Source organism: Lepidochelys kempii, chromosome 1 (genome assembly GCF_965140265.1).
Source record: "Lepidochelys kempii isolate rLepKem1 chromosome 1, rLepKem1.hap2, whole genome shotgun sequence".
Taxonomy (NCBI): domain Eukaryota; kingdom Metazoa; phylum Chordata; order Testudines; family Cheloniidae; genus Lepidochelys; species Lepidochelys kempii.
This window is the reverse complement of record NC_133256.1, coordinates 273075696-273097782: the sequence shown is the minus strand read 5'-3', so window position 1 is coordinate 273097782 and position 22087 is coordinate 273075696. Positions and strand designations below refer to the sequence as shown.

The window sequence follows — 22087 nt, the reverse complement described above, 5'->3', positions numbered from 1 at the left end:
CTTGAATGAGAAGCAATTCTCCCTATAGAAGCTTGACAGGAAGGCAATGACATGTTGCGACCATAACAGATAAGTAGGGCCCTACCAAATTCATGGTCCATTTTGGTCAATTTCATGGTCATAGGATTTTAAAAACTGTCAATTTCATGATTTGAGCTATTTAATCATGAATTTTCACAGTGTTGTAATTATAGGGGTCCTGACCCAAAAAGGAGTTGTGGGGGGATTGCAAGGTGTGGGGGTGGGGGAGGGTTGCAGTACTACTACCTTTATAGCTGTGCTGCTGCTGGCGGCAGCGCTGCCTTCAGAGCTGGTCATCTGGAAAGCAGCAGCTGGTGGCTAGGAGCCCACCTCCGAAGGCAGAGCTGCCACCAGCAGCAGCACAGAAGCAAGGATGGCCTGGTATGGCATTGCCACCCTTACTTCTGTGCTGCTGCCTGCAGAGCTGGACCTTCCATCAGCAGCTGCCAGTCTCTGGCCGCCCCGCTCTGAAAGCAGCACAGAAGTAAGTGTGGCAATTCCACATCCCCCCAAGATAACCTTGTGACCCCCTGCAACTCCCTTTTGGGTCAGGACCCCCAATTTGAGAAATGCTGGTCTCCCCTGTGAAATCTGTACACTATAGGGTAAAAGCACACAAAAGACCAGATTTCACGGGGTGAGACCAGATTTCATATTCTGTGATGTTTTTTTCATGGCCATGAATTTGGTAGGGCCCTACATAAGAGGATCATGATGAATGATCCAGGGTCCTCCTAAAATCAGGGTGAAATGTAGGGAAGAAATAAGGTTAAATCATAGGACTTCCCCGTGTGCACTAATCACCACTTAGAATAGAATATCAGGGTTGGAAGGGACCTCAGGAGGTCATCTAGTCCAACCCCCTGCTCAAAGCAGGACCAATCCCCAATTTTTGCCCCAGTTCCCTAAATGGCCCCCTCAAGGATTGAACTCACAACCCTGGGTTTAGCAGGCTAATGCTCAAACCACTGAGCTATCCCTCCCCCCCAGTAGTGCAGTCTCCTGTGTAACCAGGCCCAGGGCCAATGGAGACACAGATAATGTTTCTATCAGATCCAGGGTAACCTTGGGTTGTACTGGGAGACCGAGGACCCAGGCTGCAGAAATTATGGATTTTTTTTTAAATTGTCCCTGGCTTCCAGCTCAGTCACATCCCATTGTATGGGAAATGTCTGCTCGACCTGCAGGAGCTGCAACTGCAGAGTAATCTGTGGAAGTGAAGATAAATGAGGAACCTCTGGGTTACAATAAATGTCAGGATTTCTCTCTGGTGGTACCTAGGCTCTGGCCTCTGACTGGGGGTGGGGTTAGTCTTCCATATTATCAGCTTAGCAGGGGTTTTGACAGGACACCTGGATACCACAAGCCCTGCTCCTCCACAACAGAGGCAGAGGTTCTCCCATCTTTTGCATTCTCGTTCACCTGGGGACAGGCAGGGCTGTCCTGTGTTAGCTGGTATGGACTTGATCGAGGCCGAGCTTGTTTAGCCTGAGGGCTCAACCTTAACTATGTGGAGGAGGTAGACAGGCTCCTCCTTCATTCCAGGTGCTGTTCATGCAGTCTGGTGTCCAATCGGATGCACAGGTCTATGAAGGCCTCTAAACTAGCATGGGGCAGCCCTGGGGGAGGTTCACATGTCCCAACTCATTCTTTAGTTCTTCAGAATGGCTGAGCCAAATCTGATGGAGGAGTGCAGCATCATTCCAGGCAGTATCTGTGGCCAAACATCTGAACTAGGTGACTCAGGAAGGGGAGGAGCTTTCATAAGGCAGTCTCTGCCATGCAGGCTTTTCAAGGGCCATTGAAAATACTGGCAAATGGTTTTAAAAATGAGTTGCAGATGGTCATTACCAACTGATTCTGTTCTAGAAAGGGAGAGGCCCATCCCAGAGTCTCCCCAGTGAGCACGCTCACTACTAGTCACACCTTAACTTGATCTGTAACATCCTCCTGGGACTGGAGCATAAACAGGAGTCTGCACTGGCTGATGAACCCACAAAAGTTACTGTGGGTACCCTCATAACTCTGGCAAAGGAACGCTGGGGCTGGTCGCCCAAACTGGTGTCATAACAGAAGCAGAGTGGTTACCCATAATGCCTCCAAGTGCTGTAGCTTGCTCCTGAAAGGAATGATTTCCTGTCTGCAGCTGTTGTACTTGGTCCCATAGTTTCTGGTTTTCTACCTGGAGAGCAGCAATCTGCTCCTGAGGACTCATTGGGCCCTGTGGCAATGGTGGGGCAAAAGCCCTGGCAGTGTCCATATTCAGTCTGTGGGTTCAAACAAAGAGTCCCAAAGAAGATCAAGACTGATCACCGTCTGAGCTTGTAATGTGGGTTGTCTGATCTAGTGGTTGGAGCCAGTAATAGAGTTGGGGTCATGGTCACACCAAGGGTCAAGGCAGAGTCACCAACTGGAGTCAGGGCGAGGAAGCAGGAACCAAGAATAAAGCATGGTAACAGGAGCAGGGAGAAGGCATGGTAGGTAGCAGGAACAGGGATGAGGTGTGATAGGCAATAAGAATAAAAGTAGGAATCAGGCAAAGAGGCAGGGAGTTGGTCTTGGATCAGCAACAAGCCGAGCAACTTGTTTCTCAGATCAGAGATAGGAGCAGGACATTTTATATCCAGTGGTGTCCAATCAGCAGTTTGCGGTTAGTCATCTGACCCTGCTGAGCCAGTGTGGGTAGCTTCTGGTGGTGGGATATTAGCAGCAGATCTGTCATCAATTTACCTGATCCATATAAACTACTCATCATTACTGTAGCATGAAATAAGAAAGGGGAGGAATAAACTTTCTGCTTCCTTTTAGAATGTTGGCAATAACTTTGCTTGTTTCATTTAATGGGCACCTTTTTGAACTATACTACATAAAATGCAGTTGAAAATCTAAAGGGCAAAATTTATATTTTTTTCAAAAGACTTTTCCAGCTAGTTATCAATAGATCTTCTGTAAAAGGTACATTGATTAATTCTTAGATCATTCTCCATATTCACCAGAAGAAATGTAACCTTTACATCTAATAAATTCCTGCTTACAGCCAGGACAGCAATTTAGTGTTGCTAACATTGGAGTAGATTTTAAAAAGACAAATAATTAGAGTTAGTGATATTGAAAGCTAACTGCATGAGTCCTGTTTACTTGAAAGAAAGTATGTGTCACCACAGCATGGGTTGAAAGTGTAAATGGCACACTGCACAGTGACAGTCAGCATCCCAATCTAAAAAAATGGCTCTATTATTTAAGCAAATTTGACAACTGCTAAATCAAGCTGTCCCTCAGTAAGAAATACATGTGCCATTACAGGGCCATAAACACGCTCATGTTATTAGAAAAAATTTGCCTGGTTCATAATTTCAAAGAGAAGCATGAAATATTTATATGCTGTACACAATGTACAGGCTGTACGGCAACAGTCTGGAAAACTACTTCTTTTAAAGTTGTTGTGAAACACAGACTACTTCAAATGTGTTCCAGATGCTTTTGTCCAATATTAAGGTTTCCATATGTTAATGATTTTTAGGAAAGGATAGGATCTCTGCTGTCTAGAAACTATACTTGAGAGAATGATCTGTATAGGTGAGAGAAAGGAGTACAGATCTAAAGCCCCACTTGTGCAATGAGCTTTGTCGCGAGAGAAAAGAATGATAACATTTGTCTCTACTTATTTTTGATTCAACTACTGTGCTAGTTTTGTTATCATTTCTTCATTTACCCTATCTCCTAAAAGGCAGCCTGGGAAAATAGATTATTAAAATATGACCTGAAGATGGTCTAGTGTGTCAATCACAGAATCATAAAAATGTAGGGCTGGGAGGGATCTAAAGAGGTCATCTAGTCAGTCTCCTGAGCTGAGGCAGGACAACATATAGCTAGACCATCCCTGACAGATATTTGTCTAACCTGTTCTTAAAAGCCTCCAGTGATGGGGATTTCACTGCCTCCCTTGAAGCCTATTCCAGGTCTTAACCATCCTTACAGTTAGCCAATTTACCCTGACATCTAACCTAAATCTCCCTTGCTGAAGATTAAACCCATTACTTCTTGTCCAACATTAACTGGACACGGACAACAACTTATCACCATCTTCTTTATAACAGCCCTGAATATGTCAGAAGACTTATCTGGTCCTCCCTCAGTCCTCTTTCCTCAAGACTAAACATGCCTGGTTTAGTTTTATTTCTCTTGTTACTCCTAAGACCCTACTGTAATTTTCCATGTCCTCCCACCACAACATCTAGCATATGTTAAAGTCACATTTGTGGTTAACATTTTCTATACACCTGTAAGGTGAATCATGTCCCCCCATACATTTCCATTCTTTATGCAATATGAAGATCATTTGTGACCATTTTCCATTATTTCTAAGCAAAGCTTCATATTTAGTATCTAATTCAATTTAGCCAGTTATGCTTGTCTATCTACTTATTCCTTTCTTATGGTTTTGATTACACTTTCATAACATGTTTTACAAGTAGCAGAAACAATCACATTTCTTATCTGCTAGTTGCTAGCAATATAGAGTTAAGACTACCTTATGCAGTTGTAAAAATGGGTTATGAAAATGGGTTGTGCTTGACATACATTTCCATTTCTTGCACGGCACTTCCTATCTATATACGCTCAAAGCCAAATATACCTTTTAGTTCCCTTGGCATAACCGTGAGGAATGCTGGGAGCACTGGACCTACATGACAACACCCCAATCCAATGGGTTAGTGGAAAACAAAGTCAAAACAAAGTGCCTATTGAAAAAGGTGTGGACTCAGACTCTGATCCGTATTTAGCATTGCTACATTACAGAAAGACTCCAATGAAGTATGGAATCTCACCTGCTGACATTTTGTTCAATGTAAATCTGAAAACAGGAATGCCTGCACTATTAAAAACTGATGTCAAAGTCACTAGGAACTTGAAGATGTATGAAGTGCTGGATAAGACAAAACAAAACGAAATAGAATCACTATAACTTGGGATCCTGGGAGCTGCCACCACTTCTTGAAAATGGTGCCATGTGTCTCTATAATGGGAAACAATGGTCATAAACAGCTGTGTCTCACAAGAGATTGCCAACCCAGACAGATACATACTAAGGAGGAGTAAGTGACACCTTTGTCAATTCCAAGAAGGACAGAAGATAATTGGAAATAAGTCTGCCATTTTGCCCAAGAGGGTCTCAGACAGGTAAAACCACCGCAGGATGACACAATGGAGCCCCAAGACCAGAGGCCACTCAGTATCTGCCACCTTAGGCAACATTTCAGTGCACCACCCCGGACATCCTATATATTTGACCTGGCCATTCTTCCATCATGAAAGAGGGGACTGGGCCAAATTTGAGCAAGAGGTGTTGAGACAGCATGCAGGATTGCAACTCCACTCAAATTTGGCCTGTCCAACCCTTCGTCATGATGGAGGGGTAGTTGGGCTAAATCTGCAGCCCTAGGCAGCTGCCCATAAATCTGCTACCCCAGGTAAGCTGCCTAGCTTGCCTATAACTAAAGCAACCTCTGCCCAGAAAATGGAACTAGAACAAATGGACTTGCTGCCTTCGGATAGCAGTAAGACTGATGTTCGAAGGGAACCCCCCAGGTCCAAGTGACAGTGTAGGGCAGACTAATGCAACATTGTTAGTAAGTTTAATTATTAGGTTGGTTGTAAGTGTAACCAACAAGGATATTACCTAGATTCATGGGGCTCTGTCTGCTGGCATCTCAGGGAGAGGCACACTGTTCCTGGTAGGGAGGAGGAGCCAAGACAGACTCAGAGTCTGCCCGGCAACCAATAGGGAGTGAGATGCCCTTCCCAGGGAGCTCAGGAAAGGAGAGAAGCCATTTTTGAGTCAGTCTGAAGCCAGCCAGAGCAAGGGTAGGACTGGCTGTGTGGGGACCTGGTGAGTCCCAGGCCTGCATGCAGGGTTCCCCCTGAGAACTGGCCTCTAGTAACCTAAAAGCAAAATCCCCTAGCTGGGCTTTTCCCTCTCCACTGATGACTCCCAATTTGTAGAGTTTTGCTGGGAAACTTCCCCAACCAGGCTGAGTTAGCCCTCCAGCTCCCTAGGTAAGACCAGTCACCACATGGTCAGATCTGCTCTGGCTGCTAGTCCAGGACTGCTGCCTGCTGTGAGTGTGTCTGGATGCTGGGCTGGGAGACTACAGTTTGGATTTTAGTATAGTTATGTAATCTGCACCTTGAGCCCTGCACCCCTTTGAGGTGAGGGGAAATCCTGAAACCTAAGCAGCCTGACTCCTGCCTGAAGAGGATCCCTGCCAGCATAGATCAGCCCTTCTGCAGTGACTGAGGAGTCCAGAGTCATCCCTGAACCTGAGGATCACTCATGGAGTTTGTAAGAGCACCAACTTTTAGTCAGTCAGGGAAATTGTTTTGGGGATCCCCTACTCCCTGAACTGTCCCCTCAAGCCAGGGAGTAAGGGTTTGGGAATTTTATAACCTGCTGCATATTAGACCTGTGGAGGGACTTACCACCTTCTCCCACTTGTAAGTCCTTTGGGCTGTACTGAACCCAGTCAGCCAGGCTGCTAAACCACTGCAGAGAAGATATTGTGGTCATAGGTCATCAAGGGCCCCAACAAAGTACGCCTATCAACAGGACACTAATCTTACATTTGCTACATCAGGTCACATGACTGGGGAAAGTCATGGTATTATCAGCTTGGGCACCAGTGACCCTAAAAATAGTGATTTACCCTGTTACATTATATTTGTCTCCTGTTTAATAGCATTATTGTGTTGAATATATTGTATGTGTTTGTGTTATTTCTTGCAAGTCTCCAGCTATCTGGCAAGTAAGTGGGGATTACCCTGTGGTTCGAATTTTCCTCCCAAGCTGCCCTGGTGACCCTGCCAGGAAGGAGCGAGGGGTGTGGAGACACCGCTAAATAAATTCCTACAAAAAAATGAAGAAGATACACCCTGCTGAGTGGGTGGCGAGATCCAGAAGAACCCAGGTCTGTCCATCAAAACAAGCAAGCAGATTGGCATTAAAGAAGGTAACCGGGTAGAAAAGGGGTGCTACATAAGCATTTGTAATTGTGAGCTATAACAAGTTATTGTTAAGTTTTGGCTTAGAAGGAAAGATATGATATTGGAGACAGTGCATTTAAGGGCTGAGCTTACCAAATAGAGTCTGAGTGAAGAGCTGTGAAGTTCTTGTTGTTTTGCATAGCCTGCATGGAACTGGATGCAGAATAAAGCAGACATCTTGCAAGCACCTTATGCACTAAGTGATCACTGACACTGCAACAATAATACAAATGATTAAAAACAACTAATTCAGACTCGGGCAAACATGGGCCCCCTTCTTCACATAACTATAGCGCAGACTGATTATGCTGCTTTGCCCCTACCCCAATGGACTTTCTACCATTAGGGGGCCTATGTTCCACCAGTGAAAATGAATCTGGTCCAGAGAATGCCTTTTGCATATCCTGGTCCTAAACTTCATGCCAACTACATATGAAAAATTATTTGTCCAATTTTTGGAAAACATAACTATCTTGTGTTTCTGAAGGTGACTTTCCAAGTTATACAAGTGCAGATCATCAGCACCCTGCAGCTTTCCTACCTGAAGGGTCATGGTAAACAGGGCACCAACTGGCAGCACTTGGGCACTCTAAAATTTGATTTTTGGCAGCAATGTATCATCAAATTACCATATCATTAAGGACTTAGGAAACAAGAGGGGTTGGAATGGGTCTCTGAAGGACATGTAGAGAAAGGAACAGAGGGGTCCTAGTGTAAAAATTCCAAGAATAGAAAAACTCAAGAGGAAGCCTACATTGATGTTTACTTTATTGTATTTTAGTTTGTTATTTAAGTTGATGACAAAAACAAACTCCAGGAACGGGATAAGTTTGGACCATATCTGGTGGTGTAAATACGGAAGTAGGGAACTCCTCCTGCATACTATGACAAGGAGTACAGACCCTGCAGGTTTGGTCACAGAAGGCTCTGCCCAGCCACACCTCCTGGGCATGCCCTCAGTGGAGATGGAGCTTAAAGGGGTGCAGCAAAGCTCAGTAAGTGGGGTCAATGAAAGGGAGCAGACTTGCACTGGTAGCTCCTGCAGGAGGAATTCAGTAGAAGCCCCACACCACCCTGAAGCAGACCTCAACCCAGAGCTGCCAGCCACTGCAAAAAGAACAGCAGAGTCTCCCTTCTGAGGCGATGCATTGCAAGCCATTAGCCTAACCTTCAGTGCCTCAGGAGAGCCTGGGACATGGTAGGAGGTAACCCCAGAAAGCAGGGTGAGTGATACCCTGAACCACAGCAAACACCAGATCTGCTTGCCCTGGGACCCTGGGGTTGAAACTGGAGGAGTGGAAAGGCCCAAGTTCCTCTACTGCCAACTAGGTGTTATCGCTCACCCTTGGACTTGATCCACTAGGTGCTGCCACCAACCCCCAGACTTGATCCACTAGGTGGTATGTCTAGCCAGTGCTCGGACCACTATGGGATGTGGTCTAGGGAAATAGTGTCCCATCACACACACAAATAATAAGGGGATTTATATTGCAAACTATGTAATACTTGTGCATTGTTCCTCTTTACTATGTCTCATTCTACTCAGCACTGTCTGTCTCAATTTCATGATCTTCACAGACACTAAAAAAGTTTATATTATAAACATTTCCTATATTCATTATATTAAAGTAAGTAATTCAATAGAACAGAGCTCTCTGTAGCAACCAATCAGCTAAAATACTTCTATCTAAAATAGATAATTAATGTGAGAAATGAGTGAACAAATAAAGCAGAGATGGATTAAGTTGATCATTTGTCTTTAAAAGGTTTTCTTGTGAAACAAAACGGCAATTTTTTTGTGAAACAAAATGGCAATTTCATAGAATCATAGAGTTAGAATGGATCGCAAGGGTTATCTAGTCTAACCCCCTGTCAAGATGCAGGATTTGTTGTGTCTAAACCATCCAAGACAGATGGCTGTCTCCTCCTTTTGAAAACCTAGTGAAGGAGCTTCCACAATCTCCCTTCCACAATTTCAGCCATTTCTGGGGAAATATCTCCGTAATCTGCCAGATCTATTTTCATTGGGCCTTGAAAATCTTACAAAAATCAGTCTTCAAAACAGATTTTTATTAAATGAAAAGAATTCTCACTTTGACTACTATTTTACTTCCTCTCTTGCCTTCTACTTGGTAATCTACTGGAAATCCTCCATTGTCCATATATTCCCAGCAGCCACGCTACAGCACATAGCTCCTTTAGATTTATTGTGGGAGATACAAGTCTCAGAGTTTTTGGTTTGGTGCCTTTATGCTCATAGTTCATGAAACATTAAGTACATTTTACAAATGACATTGCAGGCTTTTCCCTAATTTTATTACATATTTCAGTCATTGCATTATTTTAATATGATTTACTGAAAAGGCTGCATATTTTACTAATCAGCCAGTATACTTTCTTGATTGAGTTGCCTATTTTAATACTGGAGGACTTATACATTTTACTGATTGAGCTGCATACTTTGCTCATCCAATTGAATATTTTATTGATCTAACTGCACATTCTGCTAACAAACTCTGGCTTCTTGAGTATTGGTTTGCTCTTGACTAAAGATGCTCCAGAAATTATCCCTCCCCCCTTGTATTCAAGGGGCCATCAATTTTTATTTATTAAACTTGTGACATTCTCCCTTTTAGAACTGGAAACTGGTTGCTCATCCTTCAGCTGGGCAATAGATTTTTCAAGCCAAAGCCAATGCTGCTCTTTAAAAGTAATCTGACTTGAATTTGTGCAAATTGTTCTCATTCTCTGAGCTTCTACATGCCTCCCTCTCCAATGGAGACTAACGAGGTCCTTGATATGATTTAGCCCCCAGAAGCAAAGGACCAAGATTTCCTAAACAGTACTGCAAGCTGTTTTGACATTTTGAAAACCGTTCTACCTATTCAAAATGACTTTTCATTTCAGGGCCAGATTCAGAAAAGTACACAGGTGCCTAACTGCAACTTTAGATGCCTAAAGCCAGAATCAGGCCATACTGGGATTCACAAAATCCTTGCTCAGCTGCCACTGAATAAGTGCTTTAACTCACCCTCCACCTATATCTTTGCAGTAAAATGTCTCTAGCTGCCTGTGGTTCTGACCCTAACCACATGCACTGCTGCCTCACGCTAGGCTTCCAGATGCCAAAGCCCCAGAATGATGCATGAACCATGGGAAGACAGGCATTCCTCTGCCTAAGTCCCTTGCAGGGTCCAATGCAATAAGTGTGCTCTGAGCTGACCTATGAAATTGGGCCCCTATAGGTGAATACACATAAAACAGCTGGAGGAAGAGTGTCCTCATGATGTTTGACCCATTGATTAGGGCACTCACCTGGGATGTGGAGACCCCTGGTTCATGATCCACCTCCAGCTGAAAGGGAGAAGAGATTTGAATAAAGCTTTGCTACCTCTTAGGTACATGCCTTAGCCACTGGCCTTATAGAATATTTTGAGGTGGGCTCCCTCAGTCTCTTTTGTTGAAGCCTTTCCACTGTGAATAAATAATGAAAGCGATATGAGGGAGGTCACCTTCCTTCTTCTCTTGCAAACTAGGATAGGCATCTAACACCAAGAGAGAGTTTGCAGCTGAGAATCCCAAGCAGAGAGTGGTACCTTCCTGAAGCCCGGACTTAGGCACAGAACTAAATGACAGGAGGCAGGTGTAGGACGTACCCTTCACTGGGGCATCTTCCATTGACTATTTTAGATAGGGAGCTGCTATTTAGTAGACTGGCTTTTGTGAATTCATTGTGAGGCACCTATCTCTTCTAATTGTGTAAGGAACTCAAGCTTTTTGTATCCCAGTGATTTTCTAGGTGCCTAAAAATTTAGGCATGACGATGCTCAGCATCAAAACACCTAAGTTCCTTTGTGAATCTAGCCTTCAAAATCTTAGTTTATACACAAAAAAAGGGATAAGATTTAAAGAGGTCAAAATCAAATGTTCCAAATTATCATAGACTATAAGGCCAGAAGGGACCATCACAATCATCTAGTCTGAACTCCTGCACATTGCAGGCCACAGAGACTCACCCACACACATCTTTAACAGACTCATAACCTCTGGCTGAGTTACCGAAGTTCTCAAATCTTGATTTAAAGACTTGAGATTTTAGTGTCCAATGTTCTGGTTCTCCTCCATATGGGCAATACTTCCCAACTTGTCACCCACAAATTGTATTAGCACATTCCCACTTCTCGTGTCAAGGTCATTAATGAAAATGTTAAATAACATTGGTCCCAAGACTGATCGTTGAGAAATTCCACCAGTAATCTCCCTCCAGCCTGACCGTTCACCATTCAGCATGACCCACTGTAATTTCCCCTTTAACCAGTTCCTTATTCACCTTTCGATTTTTGTATTAATCCCCATATTCTCCAATTTAACAATAATTTTCTATGTGGAACTGTATCAAATTCTTTACTGAAATCAAGGCAAATCAGAACTACTGCATTTCCTTTGTCTATAAAATTGTTTATCTTCTCAAAGAAAGATTGTGTTGGTGTGGAACAACCTACCTTTTGTAAAACAGTGTCGTATTTTATCCCAATTACCAATAACCTCTATGTCCATAAACGCTTGGGTATGTTTACACTTACTGGGGATCAACACTAAGAAGATCAATGCACCGCAGTTCAATTTAGTGGGTCTAGTGAAGATCGCAGATTGCTCTCCCATCGACTCCAGTTCTCCACCAGAATGAGAAGCATAAGGTAGGTTTACAAGAGAGCAGAGGTGAAAGTAAAATGCAGCTCTTACTAGTATGGGGCCACTCTGCCTCCCCCCACCCCCAAAAGGGGCAGGGCCTTCAGTGGAAGGGGCAGGGCTGGAGGGTCAGTGTCCCCCAGCCAGTCCATCTGCCCTCCCTGGCCCGTGCTGCCCAGGGCTCCAGCTGCGATTTAAAGGGCCTGGGGCTCTGGCCGGTGCTGCTGCAGTAATGGCAGCAGCGGCCAGAGCCCCGGGCCCTTTTAAATTGTGGCCCCGGGGCAGCTACTTCTTCCCCCCTACTAAATAGCAGCTCCCCCACTGTCGGTGGCCGGGGGGCAAAAGGGACAGAGACATTAAAGTGCTGACCCTTTTGCACCCCCCGTCAGCATGACCTGCTGGTAGGAACCCAGCAGGGCCACCAATGGGGGGCACAAAAGGGGCCTCAATGTTAAAGCACTGCTGCAGCAGCACTTTAAAGACAGAGGTATGGGCCAGTCCTGGCAGCTACCTTTTACCGGTACACTGTACTGGCCCGTACCCCCTTACTTTCACCCCTGCAGGAGAGTTTCTCCCATCAACCCAGCGCGGTGTTGACACTGCAGTAAGTCAATGTAAGCTATGTTATTCACATAGCTGGAGTTGTATAATTTAGGTTGACTTAAACCTGCAGTGTAGACCTGCCTTCTTTCAAAATTTATTCTAGAACCTTGCATACAATTGAGGTCAAATTAACATAGTTTGTAATTTTCCATGTCATTTTTTCTCCCCCTTTCTTAGATATAGGTACTATATTTGCAATTCTCCAGTAATTGGGTATGACCCCAAGTTTACAGATTCATTAAAAATCCTTGCTGTTAGGCTTTCAATTTTATGTGCCAATTCCTTTAATATTCTTGGATGGAGATTATCCAGACCCCCTCCCCTCGATTTGGTCTCATTCAGCTGTTTGAGCTGAGCTTAGACCTTGGATGTGGTTTATTTAAGCTAGAGAAGAGCAGGCTAAAGAAATGTGCCTTGCATTTGGAGCAGAAGCTGGTGAGGTTTGTGTTGGTCATTAGTTCCTGTGGAATTCATGACAGTCTTGGACTGGCCCCGAAAAAAGTTTTATCTAAGACACACAGACTAGCTTTACCCTTTATTGTGGAGAGTTCTTCCCCCACAGTGATCATCCTGGAGCTGTAGATGGTATAATATCCTGGACCCAGGCCATGGAGCACCTTGGAAATAAGTACCAGGACCTTGAACTTGATTCAACATTCTGTGGGAAGTCAATGTAGCATGTGCAGGACAGGTTTGATGTGCTTACATAGCCTGTGTTACTGAGGAGACATGCTGCAGCATTATACACTAGTTGGAGTTTCTTAAGCACTGAAGGCTTCTTGCCAAGCTATATCACATTGTATATGATATTTGTGGTTAAAGGAACTGAGAAGAAGCAGCTTCATTCCCATTTATTTTCTCCAAACCATCTAAAGATGCTTCAGTTAATAGCTTGCAATAGAATATATTGTCATTTTTAACTTAATATAAGAGTCCGGGAAGCAATGTCAATTTACACTAGCTGAGGATCTATCCTCCAGTTCCTAATGAATAGGCACACATATCTGACCATCAGTGTGCTCTCAAGGTACAGCATATGCATTCTCATTGTAATACAAGCTTCTCCCCAACAACATCCCACAAGACTACTCATCCAGGACTTGAAGGCACTAAGGACAAGTGGGTAGTTTCGTCTCCACATCAGTTCAATCTTTGGCTTCTCTTCTGAGACTGTGGCCAGCAACGTCAGTACCAGGTATCTGATGGTGTTTTGTTGTGATGTGGACATCTGCCTATTAGGAATTGGATACTTTTGTTTGACTAATCCTTCAGAAAATAATTTAAAGGCCAGTTTCTTATAGCCTTGCACATGTTGAGTAGTACCTTCCTTCTCACAGTACTGAAACCAAAAGGACTACATGCTAAGCAAGTTACAGCTCCACCTGAGTGAAATATCAGAATCCAGTCCTAAGGGAAAGCTAAGTGAGTTTAACAGCTTAAATGTAACACTGATGTATTTCTTTGTACACCGTGTTTGAAGGAATAGCTTTAGGGTCAGGACTTAAGGACTGCCTCCCTTGGTGTTAAGGAAAAATTAGCATGCACCATAAAGGAATGACCATTTGTTATAGGCACAAATCCTATTACTGAGCTTTGTATCAATTTGCACCTGCAACAAAAAATTTTAAAGGAAAATAAAAGGAATCTGGATAAATCTGGACTTAATTTATAAAAATATTAGTGTAAGGGAGTGGACTCACCCGTGCGGCCCCTCCTGCTGGTCTTCATTGGGAATTAGCTCACCAGGCTCCGGAGCGCCCACTGCAGGTCGGTGATCCGCCTTACCGTTGGCCCCGTGTCCCTCCTGGACCCAGTGCCCCTTGACTCTTGGATGGCTGTCCCCTGGCAGTACACCCACTGTCTCTCAGGGTTCCCCCTAAGGGAACCCCCACCCACTATCCCCACCTTCCTCAGTGTAAGGCTACTGCCAGTCACCAACTAGCGCAGGGGTCAGCAACCTTTCAGAAGTGGTGTGCTGAGTCTTCATTTATTCACTTTAATTTAAGGTTTCGCATGCCAGTAATATATTTCAACATTTTTTAGAAGGTCTCTCTTTATAAGTCTATATATTATATAACTAAACTATTGTCATATGTAAAGTAAACAAGTTTTTCAAAAGGTTTAAAAATTAAATTAAAATGCAGATCTTACACTGCTGGCCCGCTCAGCCTGCTGCCAACCTGGGGTTCCGTTCACCTAGGTCAGCAGCAGGATGGGGGGGCCTGCGGCCGGGACCCCGGCTGGCAAGGGACCGGCAGCCAGAACCCCAGACTGGCAGCGGGCTGAGTGGGGCCAGTGGCCGGGACCCCAGACCAGAATGGGCTGAGCTGCTCAGCCTGCTGCCGGTCTGGGGTTCCGTCCACTGGCTCCTGCCAGCCAGGGTCCTGGCTGCCAGCTCCACTCAGCCTGCTGCCGGTCTGGGATCCCGGCCCAGGCCACATAGAGTGGGTACCTGCCTTCTCCCTGCTTCTAGCCCATTCTCTTCCTCTGTCTCTGCACTGAGCTGAGGGTGGGAGTGCACTGAGCACAGGGCTTGGGGTCAAGGAGCAGGCTGGGGGTTGGGGTGCAGGGTCTAGTCAGGAGCTAGAATGAGGGAGGGGGCTCAGGGTTGGGGCAGGAGGTTTGGGTGTGGAGTGCTTACATGGGCAGCTCCCATTTGGTGTGAGGGGTGCAGGAGCTCCTGTTTGGTGCTCAGGGTGGGAATGTGGAGGGTGCAAGAGACAGGGCATGGAGGGGCTGGGTATGTGGGGTGGTGCAGGAGTCAGGGCAGGGGGCTGGGTGTGTGTGAGCAGGGTGCAGGATTCAGGGCAGAGGGCTGGGGGCATGTGAGGGGGGTTGGAAGAGTCAGGGCATGGGGTGTGGGCTAGGGTCGTGGGGGTGGTCCCAGCCCCCTGCCCAGAGCGGCTCACGGCAGAGGGCTGGAGGGGATATGCCCTGATTCCAACCCACTTCCCCAAGGCCCTGTCCCCACCTCATTTTCACCTCCTCCCCTGAGGAGCGAGCACGCTACGGCTCCACTTCTCCCCCTCCCTCGCAAGGGCCATCAGCTGATCAGTGGCAGGGAGGGAGAGGAGGAGGGGCAGGAATCCAGCACACTGGGGGAAGAGGGAGCCTGCCGGGGTCCCAGCCACCGGCCCTGCTCAGCCAGCTGCCGGCCTGGGTTCAGCAGCAGGCTGAGCGGGGCCTGCGGCTGGGACCTGGCAGGCAGCAGCGTTCCATTAAAAATCAGCTTGCGTGCCATCTTTGGCACGCATGCCATAGGTTGCCAACCCCTGAACTAGCCCCTTGTATTGGGGGCAGACTGCAGTGTAAAAGCCACTCATCACTGGCAAGGAGGGGTTTGGACCTGCTGCCTCGGCCTACCCGTGGGCTGCCCCCTTTGTAACCTCAGTACCTGCCTGGCCTTCTAGTAGGCCGCAGCCTGGGATTTTCCAGGCCAGAGCTCCCCAGCTCCCTTGGCCTTTCCCCAGCCCTGCTGCAGTCTAGGTACTCTCTGCTCCCTGTAGCCAGGTCCCTTTCTCTCCAAAGACTAGAGAGAGTGTAAAACAGCTCCTGGCTCACTGCCTACTTACAAGGCCAGCTGAGAGCTAATTGGGGCATGGCCCCAGCTGAGTACTTCCCTACTCAGCCTTGGCTGCTTGCCCCAGCCACAGCCCTCTCCTGGGCTGTTCTAAGCCCCTCAGGGCAGGAGCAGGTATCTACCTTGCTACAATTAGCAATAATCAGATAATATGTTTACAACTAGATAATTTCAGCATTGCTTAATTTTCAGTCTTACCTTTGACCGAGTCCTCAAGGAGGACAAGAGCTTTTAACATATGGGAAGCAAATTTTTTAAGAAATAAAATTAAATGCTTAAAATTCTGTGCTGTGCATAGGATGAAGGTTTCCTTCCTTTCTATGAATAAAGTCATGACAGTAAGATGGTGTGGTCATCGTGTCATTGGATAGAAATGAAGACAGACTCCAATCCAACAAGCTCCTCTGTATGTGCAACCCCACTGAGGTCCATGGGGCTCTGTCTGCATGGAGCAGGTCTGAAATAGCTTACTGAAAAGTAGGACAATCTGACTAAAAACAGGACTTCTGGTAGGGTAGAAATCTAGGGTAGAAATCTTGACTCTATTGAAGTCAGTGGTAAAACTTTCATTGATTTAATTGGGCCAGGCTTTCACCCTAGGACCTTTGGCTACAAAACATAGACCTCTATGAACTAAGCTATAGGAGAAAAAAAACATAATTTTTAGTACTACTAGGAGTTTATCCTTTGCTGGCTGGCCACTGAATAGCACTAGTACACTTAGAATCTAGTCACATTATGTGGTAAGAAGAAAAGCATTTACACTAAATTGTGCGTGCTTAAATCATATATAGACTCCAAAGCAGAGCCAAAAAGTTCCAAGTAACATCAATGAGCTAGAAGCTGACATTTTCTTCTGCTGATTACACTCTAAAGTAATTTCAATTAAATAAAAGTAAATATAGAAAATTGAATATATTCAATGGAGGGTGAAAATTAATTTAATATGTGACTTTAGTTATTTCATTCTATTAATTTAGTTTTTAGATATTTAAATTAATTCCATGTTGTAAGATCACAAATCCTAAACACAGGAAACATCTCTTTCAGCTAGAATATGCTAAAGAAACTCTCATTACTTACTGAGGCACCTTCAAGTTACAAATGTTGGGGGTCCTATTTTTTTTAAGATTTGTACAGTTGCATTTTTATTCCCCTTTCAGACTAGTTGAATGACGTTTTTCCAAATATATCTAACTTATCTGAAATGACTAGGGCTAAAATAACTAGGACTATAAAGACAGGTTTCAGAGTAACAGCCGTGTTAGTCTATATTCGCAAAAAGAAAAGGAGTACTTGTTGCACCTTAGAGACTAACCAATTTATTTGAACATAAGCTTTTGTGAGCTACAGCTCACTTCATCGGATGCATACTGTGGAAAATACAAAAGATGTTTGAGAGAACCTTTTGTAGTGATAAACACCCATTTTTTCATGATTTGTGTGTATAAAAACAAACATCTTTTGTATTTTCCACAGTATGCATCCGATGAGGTGAGCTGTAGCTCACAAAAGCTTATGCTCAAATAAATTGGTTAGTCTCTAAGGTGCCACAAGTACTTCTTTTCTTTTTAGGACTATAAACTAAAATTGAAAGTACCACAATTAGGAGACAATTAAAAATTACTTTTGTATAAAGCATACATGTTTCACATTCACTATTTACTTTTCAATTATTTTCAGAGAAAGGAAGGGAATGACTGTAATTAAAGATCACATCAAAAAGTGGCATTATCTCTGTCCCAGCAGGTGTTGCAAGTTTCTAAGCAAACCACTTGTATTTTGATGTGAATAATCTACTGATAGTTTTGTTTTTACTGGTTGGATGGTACATGATTTGTTTCTTAATAACCTTTTCCTTTCATGTTGTTCTTTCTGAAGAACGCACTTTGGTTGCTTTATAAGCATTGAAAATTACTGAAAAGGGAGGTGGAATTTTATATATTCTTCCCTAAAACAGAAGAAACACATTGTCTTGTATTTATGAGACTATTTTAATGAAGGAATATTGTATATACACAACACAGGAAGGTAAAATATCCCTGCACTTTAACAGTCTGTAACAGAAGGAAACATCTAAAGTTCAGTGATTTTAATAATACCACAGGGCTTTATTGGCCTATTAAGACATTGACACGGATTGGAAACATTGAGGAGGTATTATGTCTGAAGTGGGCACAATGTCTCCTATGGCTACAGAAGGAAAGTCACTGGGTGAGTCCAGCTGCTGAACCAAGCTTGAAGAGGGTAGAGTTTTGCCAGTGCCATTATCGCTCCCTACCAATGCCAGCAACAGCACTTATCTTGTGTAGTTCCTGTGCTAAGGGCAGCAAAACCACAGTATCGTGTTCAACTATTGTGCAAAGGCCACAAAGAAGGGAGGGCTCTTTGTCTTATCTCCCTCATGCTTTTACCTATAGAGCTAGACAAACTTTCCAACCATGTCACATGTTCAAAGGGTCGTCACTGTTAGTTTTTTTTCTGTGAAGGAAAACACAGATTCACCCCAACTCAACTCATTTAAGGGTCCTGTTTTGCAGTCCTGCGCAGGTTAAACTCCATTGATTGCAACATGAATTTTGACAGCTGTGTCATGATTTTCACCTAGAAATATATGAATCATCTTTCTTACACATCAGAAAGTTCCACAATCTTGTAGTTTACGGGGAGCATTTCATAAAAGGGCCAAGGATGGCCTCAGTAAGTGACCTTATGAAAATGTTAGAGACATACCTGATGATGCTATTGGAAAGCTGTAGATTGTATACCAATAATGTAACTCTGATTTGCATATACACATTACCTTGTTTACATAAAACTTCCAACAATCATATCCTTCAATTACTTGCTCCTCCTTCCTCACAAATCAACATATTTTCTGTTAAATCCATCAGCCACCCCCCCCCCCCCTTTAATTTGTTCCCATTCCTCTCAGAGATTGCTTCTCAAGTTTCCCCCACATCTTCCTCTCTTTGGTTCCCCAATCACCTCTTCATCTCTTTGCTTGAGACACTCAATTTCCCCATTCCCCCCATCTGTCTCACTCTATGTTCTTTCCTCCCACAATCTTGAGTTCCCCACATCTTTCCCTTTGAATTTCCCTTGTCTGTTCCTCATGAGCTTTTGTCCAACATGTTCTAGAGCCTCCCGCAGCTGCAGTAACATGGCTTGAGCAACCCCTACATTATTCTGTCCAGTGTCTTTCTAGCCCAGTCTCCATAGCCACTACAGGTTGAGGGGTATATTCTAGGCAAAAACTCTATGGCTAGAGTCATTCAGGATGCTTCTCCCTATTGGATAATGTTGCAGCTGCTTGGGTGCCCAGCAGGGGATGCTAAAAATCAGTAGCTTTCCAGACAAATCAGTCTTAACAGGTCTGCCAAGGCCCTCTTAAAAATATTACTAATGACTCAGAAAGTGCAATACTCATAAACTGTGCTAATGATGCAAATATCAGCTGCTAATGCAACAATATTACCATATATGTCACCATGAGTTAACTCTGGCAAAGAGTTATGAAAAGTGGCTTGTGATAACAAGGCTTAATGTGAGATCTTTCAAAGGGCTTGCAGTAATCAATTGTCTGTTATTCTCAATTTTTAATACATTTTCTACGTGACATTGGTTACCCAATTTAGTCTTCCTTTATAAGTTTATTAAAAGTTTATTCCCTACTTCTCAGATTCTTTAAAACAAACAAACACACAGGTACCAAGTAAAATGGATATATATAACCATACACGTGGGCCAAAAAATTTCAAGTTAAGCATTCAAATCCATTTTTAGGCACCTAAAAAGCAGCCTGATTTTTAGCAATGCTCAGAGACTACAATTCTTACTGACAGTCAGCTGGAACTCTGGGTACTCAATGCCTTTGAAAATCAGGCCAGAGGCTTTGGTATTTTTAAATGTAAGTATATTTTTTCTCTTGAACAGAATAAATCCCTTTAATACAAAATATACAGCACTGAAAATATCTATACAGTGAATCAGTGAGGATAACTGCTTTAATCTGTCTGAAAGAGGAGGTGGACAAAACCTGGATTAGGCAACTACTGGATAAAGGCAGAGCCACTGCAGAGATCACAGTTAAATAGACAACTTGGGATGGACAAATCAGGAAGGATAAAATAAGAATTGACCCAAAGCTCAGACCAAAACTAGAAATGAACGTTCAAAGACTGGAAAGTCTGGTTACTTTTCCTCCTTCCATCTATCTCTGTACTTCCTGATTCAAATACTTCAACCATACCTTCCTGCATGGCATCTCTAATCTGACTGAAACCAAGCACCACCACATAGGACATTGTGACAGGGTTGGGACTCACCACCACTGCACCTTCCGCTGGCATATCTGGGAATTAGCTCTGTCCATTGCAGAGCGCCCTCTGCTGGTGGCATCCCGTCCATCTCTCGCCATCTGTTGGCATCCGGATCCGCATTGCTCCCTGCTTGGCGACGTCCGCTTCAGGACACTGCCCTCCAGCAGTGCCCACTGCTCCGGTCTCACCCACTTCCAGGGGTTTGGTGTTATCAGCAGTCCACAATCTGCACCTGCTGTAGTGGCCAGCTGCAGCCTCTGAGTCTAGCCCCTTGTCACAGGGACCAGCCACAGCCTGGATCAGGCCATGCTCCTCTTCAGCCACGTGTAGCACAAGGGGAAAGGGGAGGGAGACACAGGCTCACCCGCTACTCTGGGTCCTGAGCCAGGGACCCTCTAGCAGCAGCCTCTCTGCCCTCCTTCTCTCCCCTTGCCCTGCTATCTTCCCTGGGCCGCTTCCCCTTCAGCCCTATGCACCTGCCTGGCCCTTGGTAGCTAGGCCAGCAGCCTGGGGCTTTCCTTGGCCAGAGCTTCCCAGCTCCTTTTGCCCTTCCTCTGCTCTGCTCTGCTCTGCTCGTTACCTTTCAGCTTAGGAGCCAGTCCTCTCCCTTGACCACAAGGGAGAGACTGCCCTGCTCTTTGCTAGGAAGCCTTTAGAATCATAGAATCATAGAATATCAGGGTTGGAAGGGACCCCAGAAGGTCATCTAGTCCAACCCCCTGCTCGAAGCAGGACCAATTCCCTGTTAAATCATCCCAGCCAGGGCTTTGTCAAGCCTGACCTTAAAAACCTCTAAGGAAGGAGATTCTACCACCTCCCTAGGTAACGCATTCCAGTGTTTCACCACCCTCATAGTGAAAATGTTTTTCCTAATATCCAATCTAAACCTCCCCCACTGCAACTTGAGACCATTACTCCTCGTTCTGTCATCTGCTACCATTGAGAACAGTCTAGAGCCATCCTCTTTGGAACCCCCTTTCAGGTAGTTGAAAGCAGCTATCAAATCCCCCCTCATTCTTCTCTTCTGCAGACTAAACAATCCCAGCTCCCTCAGCCTCTCCTCATAAGTCATGTGTTCTAGACCCCTAATCATTTTTGTTGCCCTTCGCTGGACTCTCTCCAATTTATCCACATCCTTCTTGTAGTGTGGGGCCCAAAACTGGACACAGTACTCCGGATGAGGCCTCACCAATGTCGAATAGAGAGGAACGATCACGTCCCTCGATCTGCTCGCTATGCCCCTACTTATACATCCCAAAATGCCATTGGCCTTCTTGGCAACAAGGGCACACTGCTGACTCATATCCAGCTTCTCATCCACTGTCACCCCTAGGTCCTTTTCCGCAGAACTGCTGCCTAGCCATTCGGCCCCTAGTCTGTAGCGGTGCATTGGATTCTTCCGTCCTAAGTGCAGGACCCTGCACTTATCCTTATTGAACCTCATCAGATTTCTTTTGGCCCAATCCTCCAATTTGTCTAGGTCCTTCTGTATCCTATCCCTCCCCTCCAGCGTATCTACCACTCCTCCCAGTTTAGTATCATCCGCAAATTTGCTGAGAGTGCAATCTACACCATCCTCCAGATCATTTATGAAGATATTGAACAAAACCGGCCCCAGGACCGACCCCTGGGGCACTCCACTTGACACCGGCTGCCAACTAGACATGGAGCCATTGATCACTACCCGTTGAGCCCGACAATCTAGCCAGCTTTCTACCCACCGTATAGTGCATTCATCCAGCCCATACTTCCTTAACTTGCTGACAAGAATACTGTGGGAGACCGTGTCAAAAGCTTTGCTAAAGTCAAGAAACAATACATCCACTGCTTT

The 22087-nt window shown here is 44.8% G+C and overlaps 1 long non-coding RNA gene across 1 annotated transcript in view; it reads right to left on the bottom strand.

Annotated features, from left to right (window-relative positions):
• Window positions 1-22087, bottom strand: part of LOC140906683 (uncharacterized) — a 137036-nt gene that overhangs the window by 54504 nt on the left and 60445 nt on the right. The window contains exons 3-4 of the long non-coding RNA XR_012157204.1: window positions 10378-10416; window positions 7156-7275 (exon numbers count right to left, since the gene is read on the bottom strand). This is a non-coding gene — a long non-coding RNA (uncharacterized lncRNA). The remainder of the gene's footprint in view (window positions 1-7155; window positions 7276-10377; window positions 10417-22087) is intronic.